General features: G+C 35.6%; 1 protein-coding gene across 1 annotated transcript in view; it reads right to left on the reverse strand.

Moving 5' to 3' along the window:
• Positions 1-12,109, reverse strand: part of OSTN (osteocrin) — a 57,229-nt gene that overhangs the window by 22,159 nt on the left and 22,961 nt on the right. The gene's annotated exons all lie outside the window — the stretch shown is intronic.

Raw genomic sequence — 12,109 nt, forward strand, 5'->3', positions numbered from 1 at the left:
GATAGTGGCAGAGAGCAGCGGACAGGATGAGGAGACATAGATCTCCCTGTGACTCAGACAGGCACAACCCCCTGGAGCATCTGCTCATTGGAGGGAACTGGGTCACAGCCCTACGGGGTTACCAGTGACTGGATGTGACAGAGGTGCAAGGTGGGGAAGGAGGTAACAACCTTCCCAGACTAATTTATTTGCTGGGTGGGTCCTTCTGACCCACAGAGCACCGGAGTGAGTTATACTTGAGCTGTCAGCAGACCCCTGCTATCTAGTTGCTGGAGACCTTTTGAATTCTCCCATCTGAGACTGGTGCTGACTGGGACAATTGATTTGGACCTCTTGAACTGGGCCAATCACCCAAGAACTATCCAAAGTGGTACCCTGGGTGTGTGGTTGTAGGAAGGTATGATTTTCCTTTTCTAATTGTTGCCGTGTGGGGCAGGGTGACTTAATTGCTGGTATTTCTCCACAGCAGAGACTTCAACCCAGAGTAACTGATTCACTAGGGTAGGACAGAGACCAGCTGAAAACAAGACAGAGCCACTCAGCCCCACCACACCAAGCAGGCCCCCAGTTTCTCAGGCTGTAGCACTGTACAGGTCCTTGGCAAAGCTCTAGGGGAAAATATACAGACACTAGTCTCAGCTTTTAGGCAAAGGGCTGGTTAATCACTACTCCTGGAGCCCTCAACCCAACTTATCCTTATCTGCTCATCTAGCCAAATGGTATAAAATAATCATGGGGCAGAATCAGTGGAAAAACTCCATTAACAGGAATAACCAGAGTAGATCAACCCCACCAAGGAAGGATATGGCAGACACAATGGAAGAGCCCATTCGTAAACAGATGGCTGAAATGTCAGAAATAGAATTCAAATTTTGGATTGCAAATAAGATTAATAGAATAGAGGCAAAGTTGGAATTAGAAATTCAAGGAGCATTTCAAAAGTTGTCTCAAGAATTCAATGAATTCAAAAACAAAATTACCAAAGATTGTGACACCTTGCACCAAAAATTTGCAGCCCTCAAAGATCAGAGAAATACAGTAGAATCCCTCAGTAAGAAAATGGAGCAAGCAGAAGAAAGGATTTCTGACATTGAAGACAAAGGTTTTGAAGGCTCCCAAACTATCAAAGGGGAAGAGAAATGGAGGGCAAAAATGGATCATTCTCTCAGAGAGCTCTGGGATAACTTGAAGAAAACTAATATTCGCCTTATAGGAATCCCTGAAGGCGACAAAGTTGCTTCTCAAAGCACAGTGGTTTTTCTTCATGAGATTATGAAAGAGAACTTTCCAGACATGCCAAGAGATTCTGAAATTCAGATAGCAGTTTTAGAACCCCAGCATGACTCACCCCAATTAAGACATCCCCCAGGCACATCAATTAACTTCTCTAAAGTTAATATGAAGGAGAAAATTCTGAAAGCAGCCAGACATAAGAAAACCATAACCTACATTGGGAAGAATATTAGAACGACTGTAGATCTCTCTGCTGAAATCTTTCAAGCTTAAGAGGGTGGTCATCAATGTTTAAATATACTAAAACAAAATAACTTTCAACCCATAATCCTGTATCCAGCTAAACTGAGTTTCATTTATGATGGAGAAATTAAATACTTTAATGACATTCACATGTTGAAGAAATTTGCCATAACTAAATCAGATCTCCAGGATATTCTCAGACCTATCCTCCATAATGACCAGCGCAATCCTCCACCACAAAAGTAAATTCACTCAGAAACTTTTGATCAAATTCCAACTTCCACAGTGGTGAAAGGATTAAAAATGTCCACTGGAACTTTTGAAAAACTCGATACCCAAAATTCTACCAGGCTTATCAATATTCTCAATTATTGTGAATGGCTTAAATTGTTTTCTAAAGAGGCACAGGTTGGCTGACTGGATACAAAAACTCAGGCCAGATATTTGCTGCATACAAGAATCTCATCTTCCCTTAAAAGATAAATATAAACACAGGGTGAAGGGATGGTCATCTAAATTCCAGGCAAATGGAAAGCAGAAAAAAAGCAAGTGTTGCAATTTTATTCACAGATACAATATGATTTAAACCAACAAAAGTAAGAAAGGATAAAGATGGTCACTTCATATTTTTTAAGGGTAATACTCAGTATGATGAGATTTCAATTATTAATATTTACGCACCCAACCAGAATGAGCCCCAATTTATAAGAGAGACTCTAGCAGGCTTGAGCAACTTGATTTCCTCCAGCTCCATAATAGTCAGAGATTTTATCATGCCTTTGGCAGTGTTGGATAGATCCTCCAATAAGAAGCTAAGCAAAGACATTTTAGATTTAAACTTAACCATTCAACATTTGGATTTAATAGACATCTACAGAACATTTCATACTAACAAAACTGAATACAATTCTTCTCATCATCCCATGGACCATACTCCAAAATCAATCACATCTTAGGTCACAAGTCCAACCTCAGCAATTTTAAAAGAATAGAAATTATTCCTTGCATCTTCTTGGATCATCATGGAATAAAAGTCAAACTCAGTAACAACAGGAATCTGCATACTCATACAAAAACATGGAAGTTAAATTACCTTATGCTGAATGATAGCTGGATCATAGATGAGATTAAGAAAGAAAATACCAAATTTTTGGAACAAAATGATAACAAAGACATGAAATACCAGAACCTCTGGGATACCGCAAAGGCAGTTCTAAGAGGGAAATTTATAGCACTGCAAGCCTTCCTCAAGAGAATGGAAAGAGAGGAAGTTAACAACTTTCCAAAATATAGAAAAAGAAGGAATACTACTGAACACATTCTATGAAGATTCCCAAACCAGGAAAAGACCCAAAAAGAAGAGAAAATTATAAATTAATATCTCTAATGAATATTGATACAAAAATATTCAACAAGATCCCAACAAATAGAATCCAAAAACAAATCAAAAAAATTATACACCATGACCAAGGGGGTTTTATCCCAGGGTCTCAAGGCTGGTTCAAATATACATAAATCTATAAATATAATTCATCACATAAACAATTAAAAAACAAAGACCATATGATTTTCTCAATTGGTGCAGAAAAAGCTTTTGATAATATCCAGCATCCCTTCATGAGCAGAACACTTAAGAAAATGAGTAATAGAAGGGACATTTCTTAAATTGATAGAGGCCGTCTACAGCAAACCCACATCCAATATCGTATTGAATGGAGTTAAATTGAAGTCATTTCCACTCAGATCAGGAACCAGGCAAGGTTGCCCATTGTCTCCACTGCTCTTTAATGTTGTAATGGAAGTTTTAGCCATTGCAATTAGGGAAGAAAAGGTGATCAAGGGTATCCATATAGGGTCCAAAGAGATCAAACTTTCACTCTTCACAGATGATATGATTGTATTTCTGGAAAACACCAGGGATTCTACTACAAAACTCTTAGAAGTGATCAAGGAATACAGCAGCATCTCAGGTTACAAAATTAGCAGTCCTAAATCGGTAGCCTTTATATATAACAATAATAGTCAAGCTGAAAAAATAGTCAAGGACTCTATTCCATTCACAGTAGTGCCAAAGTAGATAAAATATTTGGGAGTTTATCTAACAAAGAACATGGAAGATCTCTATAAAAAGAACTATGAAACTCTAAGAAAAGAAATAGCTGAAGATGGTAACAAATGGAAAGACATACCATGCTCATGGCTGGGAAGAATCAACATTGTTAAAATGTCTATACTACCCAAAGCAATATACAGTTTTAATGCAATCCCTATTAAAGCTCCACTGTCATACTTTAAAGATCTCAAAAAAATAATACTTCATTTTATATGGAATCAGAAAAAAAAATGAATAGCCAAGACAGTACTCAGAAATAAAAACAAAGCAGAAGGAATCACACTACCAGACCTCAGACTATACTATAAATCAAAAGTGATCATAACAGCATGGTATTGGCACAAAAACAGAGAGTAGATGTATGGAACAGAGTAGAGAACAAAGAGATGAACCCAGCTACCTACTTTTATTTGATCTTTGACAAGCCAATTAAAAACATTCAGTGGGGAAAAGATTCCCTCTTTAACAAAGGATGCTGAGTGAACTGGGTGGCGACCTGTAGAAGACTGAAACTGGACCCACACCTTTTTCCATTAACTAAGATAGACTCTCACTGGACTAAAGATTTAAACCTAAGTCATGAAAATATAAAAATACTAGAAGAAAGTGTAGGGAAAACTCTTGAAGAATTTGGCCTGGGCAAATATTTTATGAGGAGGACCCCTTGGCAATTGAGGCAGCATCAAAAATATACTACTAGGACATGATCAAACTAAAAAGCTTCTGCACAGCCAAGAACACAGTAAGTAAAGCAAGCAGACAGCCCCCAGAATGGGAGAAGATATTTGCAGGTTATGTCTCCAACAAAGGTTTAATAACCAGAATCCACAGAGAACTCAAACATATTAGCAAGAGTAGAACAAGTGATCCCATCTTAGGATGGGCAAGGGACTTGAAGAGAACCTTCTTTGAAGAAGACAGGCACACAGTCTACAGACATATGCAAAAATGTTCATCATCCTTAATCATCAGAGAAATGCAAATCAAAACTACTTTGAGATATCATCTAACTCCAGTAAGATTAGCCCATACCACACAATCCCAAAACCAGAGACGTTGGCGTGGATGTGGAGAAAAGGGAACACTTCTACACTGCTGGTGGAAATGCAAACTAATACAGTTTTCCCTGCACTTTCTTCTAGTATTTTTATATTTTCATGACTTAGGTTTAAATCTTTTGGAAACATGCTTGGAGAACACTTAGAGAAGTAAAAATAGACCTGCCATTCCATCCTACAATTCCTCTACTAGGTATATATCCAGAAGAGCAAAAATCACACTTTAACAAAGATATTTGTACCAGAATGTTTATTGCAGCCCAATTCATAATTTCTAAGTCATGGAAGAAGCCCAAGTGCCCATTGACCCACAAATGGATCAATAAATTGTGGTATATGTACACCATGGAATATTATGCAGCCTTAAAGAAAGATGGAGACTTTACCTCTTCCATGCTTACATGGGTGGAGCTGGAACATATTCCTCTTAGCAAAGTATCTCAAAAATGAAAGAAAAAGTATCCAATGTACTCATCCCTACTATGATACTAATTTATAGCTTTCATATGAAAGCTATAGCCCAGTTATAGCCCAAGAATATGGGGCAAGGGGAAAGCGAGGGGAGCGGGTTGGATGGCACTTATGGTGTATCTTACAAGGGTACCTGTGAAACTTACTAAGTGTACAATATGAATGTCTTAACACAGTAACTAAGAAAATGCTAGGAAGGGTATGTTAGCCATTTTGATGAAAATATTTCAAATTTTTTATAAAACCAGAACATTGTACCCCATGACTGCATTAATGTACACAGCTATGGTTTAATAAAAAAAATCATTTATTTAGAATATTTTTAATGTCTTCAATGATTTTCATAATTTTCTTCATAAAAATGTATAGTTTGTTAGATTTACTACTGTTGCAAGTGGTATCATTTAAGAATATGTGTTGCAGGTGATTTTTATAGTATCTCTAACTTGATTAATTTTTCCTTTCTTTATTTTTGTATTAGTGATTTCAATCATGAAGAGATATTTAACTTTATTGAATGCTATTTCTGCATCTATAGAAATAATGTGATTTATTTCTTCAGCTTGCCAATTTTATTAATTGATTTTGTAATGTAAATAAACCTTGTATGGTATTTTTGTGATAAACCCAAACATGATAATGATGTATCATTTTTTTTTAATACAGAATTGGATTTATTCCAGTATTTTTTGTAGGAATTTTGTGTAGATAGTTGTTAATGAGATTGTCCCATATTTTTTTCTTGTTATTTCTATTTATAGTTTTGATACTGAGATAAAGTATTCTCATTTAAAAAGTTGAGAATTGCCCCTTCTTTTTGGTTATCCTTTTGTTATTTATTTAAACATGTCATGGTCTGAGAAGATGTTCTGTGTGGTAACTGTGCCTTTCAATTTGGATGGCTTATTTTGTGTATGAGTACCCCAGTAATTTCATGTGTAAATGTTATTTCATTATATTTAATAGGTGTTTAACGTGTACTTTAAACCTTTTTTCATTAGTTGTCTTTTACCGATCCTGTTAATGGTTTTGAGTTCTAAGGAAAGAAACTTGGGATCAGAGTACAGAAATGTTCCTTAGAAAGAATAGTCAGGTTTGCTGTTACATCTTAAAGGGCAATAAAATACTGGATGCCTTCAGGAAGTCATGTAGCTCCACCAACACTATCCAAACAGGGAGGATATAGTAATGGCTAACAAAGGATGTTCTTTTAAATAATTTAGTAGTTTATATTAGTAAAAAGGGGAAATAAACTATTATAGTATAAAACTAATATGAGTATAGTAACCATACTCCAAGATGATCCCCAAGACTTCTACTGTTATGTAATCTCCTTCCACATTGAATGAAGATGGCTGATTTTGGTAATCAATAAAGTATTATAAAAATGGTGCTGTTTGAAGTAGCGAAAGCTATCTCAGCTTCGGCATTGTTTTGTTGGATTGCTCAATCTGGGAGAAGCCAGCTGCCCTTTCCTAAGTATGCTCTAAGAGCCCTGTAGAGAGGTTTACATGGTCAATAATTAAAGTCTCCTGCCAGCAGTCAGTGGAACTGAGACTTCTGACTTCAGCCATGAGAGTGGGCCATTTTAGAAGTGCATGCCTAGCCTCAGTATAGCCTTCAGATGACTGATGTGCTGGCCAACTGTAACCTTGGAGGAAACTGCAAGTGGGAAGGACCCAGTGGAGCTTATTCTGCATGTCTGATGCATAGAAACTGTGAGAACAAAAATGTTTATGGTTGTCTTAAACTGCTCAGTTTTAGTCATTTGTTATATAGTGATAGATATCTATTTGCATGAGATTCAAGAACTGTAAGATTCCATGAGAGAAGAGATAACACCCAATTTGGGAGTTCTAGGAAAAAGTTAGGAAATGTAGGAAAACTAAGGGAGGATATGAAAACAATAAAACAAGTCGTTATCCCTGAATCTTGCAATCTTTGTTATTGCAATTTAAATTAATGAGCAAAATTAAGAAATGGCTATAGCTGAATAGATCTGTCACTATAAGAGCTTGGAAGGACTGATGTGTGAGGAGAGACCAAAATGAAGGACTCAGCAAGGCCCTGCCAAGGATGAGAAAGAAAATAATCAAAGTCCACAGAGCCACGTTTAAACTTAAAACAGACAGTTAGACTTTTAAATTCGAATCACAGAACGTTAGGATGAAGGACCACATTAAATGTGAGTGATGATGTGGTTTTAAGGGACTAACTCATATGCTTTCTTTTCCCCCAAGCATTATGTATTGGTTCCTTAAAACCACATGAGATGCCTAGGTTGGCAAAGGTCTGTGGCACTTCTTCACAATGAATTAGAAAGTAAATAAAATGTTAGGATTTTTTTTTTTTTAAATCTTTGGAGCTGTCATCAAGAAGAGCAATCGCATCTGACAAATTGAACCTTGCACTGCTATTCCCAACTTTAACCCAAAACTATGTCTGGCATAGGATAGAAACCCAGATATCACTTGTATGGAAATTTTAGAAGTATTTATTCCATGAGTATATTCTAAGTAAACCTCACTGTTCCTGGCCTTTGACAAGCATTTCATTCCCTCAGAGCTTTAGTTTCTTTATAGGAATTAACTTATTTAAGTGGAAAGTTAGTGAACTTGCAGTTAAACACATAATTTATATCTAGGTAATCTCAGGGAAATCATTTTATCTCTCTGAAAATATACTAATAAAACTGGGATCATAATACCTCTTTCTTGGTATGTTATAGGGATTTAAAAATGAAATGTTAAAATGGAATTCTTTCTATCTCGATTTTTGGGTGCGTCCTCAAAAGGCTGAGGGATAACAAAAAGAGTATGTGGCAAGAATTTCTTCTCACATTCCAAAGTGAGGTGCTAGACTTGTGTAATATTCACAAAGAAGGTTGCTACAAACTTTTTTTTTTTTCAATTTTAGTCCAGTAAAGGAATTGACATTGAATAAGTAGGAAAGGAACGATTTCTTGGGAGCAAGTTATTAAAAAAACCACCAGCACTTTTCTTTTTGTTTCATACAGGGAAAGAACTTCTAGAAAACCACTCACAGAGTATAAAATATACCCACTGAAGCATGGTAGATTTAATAAAATAGTGTCTATGAAATTGAAAGGGTGATAAGCTATCAGAATTAACTTGATAGATACGTGAAGAGATGACTACATAAGGAACAGAGTCAGAAATCAGAAATCAGAGTCAAGGCTGTAGGTTTCCATGAGCACATGCAGAGTGTATGGATAGGTTTGCCCAAGGATAATTATAAAAAGGACCTAGGGTTCCTGCCAGGGCTGACAGGTGAAGAAAACTCAGCAGACTGCTCCTGATGGTGTCAATGAGAAGATGAGAGAAAAGATGAGGGAGGGGGGTATAATTGACCTGCAGAAGAGGAATATTGCTGGAGGCAAGGATGCCTACTTTAACGATCCCATTGGGGGTTCTTGAGGACGCCCAAATTGTTCCATGATGAGGAGTCAGCCTAAGGCAGGTTGTGATAACATCAGTCAAATAAGAGTTTGTTGTGCTCCTTTGCATATATCTTCGTCCTCAGTTCTTAGGGAGACAAAAGGCAGCTCGTTGCTGTCAGGTAAAGTGAAGACAGATGGGTTACAGCCCCCTTCCTACCACAGCCGTTCCAGGATCAAGGGGGCCCAAGACAGGAAAAGGAAAAGCTTTAATAATATTCATGATTTGGGCTAAGGCAAAAAGAAAAAAAAAAAGCTTATTTTAATTACTGAAATATGGCTATGTTTCTAATACATGTGACCAAAGGGATTCTTATTTTTGCAATGTGACCAGTAGAGTCATTAGTACCTGCCATTGGGATTATCCAGGGGATAGAGGGTTTGAATGCATATGAGTGGGGGTAAAATCATTTTTCTGATTATGTCCTCTGGAGTTGTTCTCTTTTAGGTTTAAGTGGTTATAATATGATTTCTAAAGAAGTATTTTTTGACCTGAATCCATAGGCTGTGTACAGGATATCTCCCCTCTGCTCCTGAGAGCTACTCTTTGCCTTTTCTCGCCCTACTTTGAGTCCTAGGAGGCTGACCTTTGTGGATATCAAATATTCCTGTGCCCTCTGGCTTTGGTTTGGGTCAAACAATAGGCAATTCTGAGAAGAAAGACTGGAGAGGTAAGCATGATTTTCCCCTGGCTTGTTCCTTGGAAGGCCTCTTCCTTGAGTTGTGCTCCTGAACGAAAGTTACTGCTTCTCTCAGGCATCTGGCTCTCTACAGCTCTCCGATTTTTAGAAACCTTTCCCTTCATCATCTCTTTAGATCAGGGCCCTGGGCTCTTGTCCATTCTGTTATGATCTTCACAGGATTTTGTAAACAGACTTCCTTTGAATAAACCCTTCTTAAATTTTCCTATTTCAAAGGTGCAACCTGTTTTCTGTCAGAACCCTGACTGGCATGATAACTGTCCTTGCTTGGCTGTCCTCATATTATTAATGGCAAAAGTAAAGTAATAACTGTAGTGAAAATGTTTAGTAGTAATTAAATCCAAATATAGAGTATTATTATTGCTATTCTTTGTAAAATATTTTTAGAATTGTGTGAAGGAGTGAGAGAAATCATTCTTTAGAAAAATTCCAAGCCAATTGTCAACGTCTTATAACATTAAAGGGTCTTGCAACAGTAGTTACTATTTTGCCAGAGACATAATCATACCTGCTTCCTTTTATTTGCATGGATGGATGATCGTTAACTTCAGACTTTAAGCAAGCTAATTGAAATCAGGAAAATATCTTGGACTTAAAACCATAGTTTATTTTGTTCTGAGAATTAATTTGGAAGTGCATCTGAAAATTAAGCTAATGTCATATTCATGTAAAAATATGTTAAACAACACAAAATAAGAACAATAGGTACTTCTTTGCTTCATTTTAAAATGATTTTACATAAACTTTGGCCTACTCAGGTTTTTATGTTTGTTTTCACTTTTGTTTTCCCTCAAATGTTTATTTCTCATATTTCCCTCTCTTGGTGGACATATTCAAAAACAAATTTAATTGTTTTGTTTTCTGAATATTTTATATAATTTAGGGTAGATAATGCAATTTTATGCTTGAGACAAATATTTTATTTTATTTTATTTTATTTTTGAGATAAAATTTTTAAAGCTGGAATTATGTGCCGTCATAATTCAGGGGTCCAGAAATATGGATGGGAAAAGGTTGTATTTTGGTTTTAACTGGTAATTAACTGGTTTTAATTAACTGGTAATTAAAATATGGCATATACTTTGATTATGAATGTAGAGAACAAATTGCAATAATATTAATTATACCTGGACTTTAGTGACACAAAGAAATCACAGATTTTCAGAACACATTTTAGTAGTAGATACTTTAAAATGATGTTTATGTTTAGTATACTTGAAATTATTGTTGTTTTCAGAAATATCTCTAGATCTTATATCACAAATTAATAAAAAAGCATAATCAATAAAGAAGCATATAAACATATCAATAAACATGTCATTAAGAGGAGAAATTAATTAAAAGTATTTTGATAATTTTGTTTCTAAATAATTGGTAACCTTTGAACTCTTATGAATTCTATTGAAAAACAATATTCTAAGAAGGGGTCCATAGGTTTCTCAAAAGTGACAAAGTGACACATGACACAAAAAAGCTTCTGAAGCCCTGGATTAAGTAGTACATGTGCTCCCACTTAAGGGTATATGGTACACTTTCTGGGTGTGGGACACTACAACAAGGACTCTTCCTAACAAATGCCAAAGTCATAACCTGATTGTTTATACCCTCATGTTAATCTGAAATTAAAGCAAAAAAAGTCTAGGTTAAGAGAAATCTTCAATTTTCCATGCCCATGGATGAACTGCTGTAGAAATGTCTTAGCTCTCCTTAACATTGTCAAACTTCTGTAAATGGAGGTGAAGAAAAAGGCAGAGAAATGGAGAAAAAAAAAATGACCTTCCTTAGATCATAAATTAGTCTACTAAAATCCTTTCTTATTATCCTGCTTCTTATTCTCATTACCTAATATTGAATCCACCCTGTGATACTCCCCTTCTCAAGAACTTGCCCCTAATGTTCCAGCCTATAAGCAATCTTCTACATGAGTTTTCTCTTAACAGGATAATCGTTCTTAATTACTTAACCTGTCATTGAATTTGTGTCAACATTACCAGTTACTGTGTCAAAATTTGTTATTACTGAATTTGAAAATTATTTTTTCATCCTTTCTTGAAAATTACAAACAAAATACCCATAATGTCTTAAAATAATCTGTTTGTTCCCACAAAGTTCTTATCAAACTAAACCACGCATTAAATTTCTCATTCTATTCTCCGTATCTGTTTGATGTATTCTGAGTCAATCTTTTAATGTTATCTTATAATAAGGTTTTACTCTTCTACTAGGTCTAATCTGTTTTTCTCAGTGTTTATTTATTTTTTAATTTTATTATAGAATATTTCAAACACATGCCAAAATAGAATAGAATTTCTATGTTGTACCCATCATTCTAAGTCAATGATTACCAATTTATTGCAAATCTTGCTTTTTCTGTTCCACCCTCACTACTGTATTATTTAGAAGAAAAATATCAGATAAATAATTTCATATTAAAATATTTAACTGAGGTATCTCTCTCATTTTTTAATGACAGTACCATATTCACATTTAAAAGTCAACAGTAATTACTTAATATCATCAAATAGTTGCTGTTCATATTCACAATTGTTTGTCAACTATGTTAATTTTTAAACTGATCATTGTTTCTATTAGGACCATAAAAGCATTGTGACAAGTTAATACGTCTCTTAACCTACTTTAATCTTTAGGATCAACTTCCTCTTTCATCTCCTTTTTTTTTTTTTTGTGGTTTTTTTTGGCCGGGGCTGGGTTTGAACCCGCCACCTCCAGCCTATTATGGGACCGGCGCCCTACTCCTTGAGCCACAGGTGCCGCCCTTATCTCCTTTTTATCTGTTCAAACCTTCTAATTTATATATTGGACAAACTGCATT

This window comes from Nycticebus coucang, chromosome 16 (genome assembly GCF_027406575.1).
Source record: "Nycticebus coucang isolate mNycCou1 chromosome 16, mNycCou1.pri, whole genome shotgun sequence".
Lineage (NCBI taxonomy): Eukaryota > Metazoa > Chordata > Mammalia > Primates > Lorisidae > Nycticebus > Nycticebus coucang.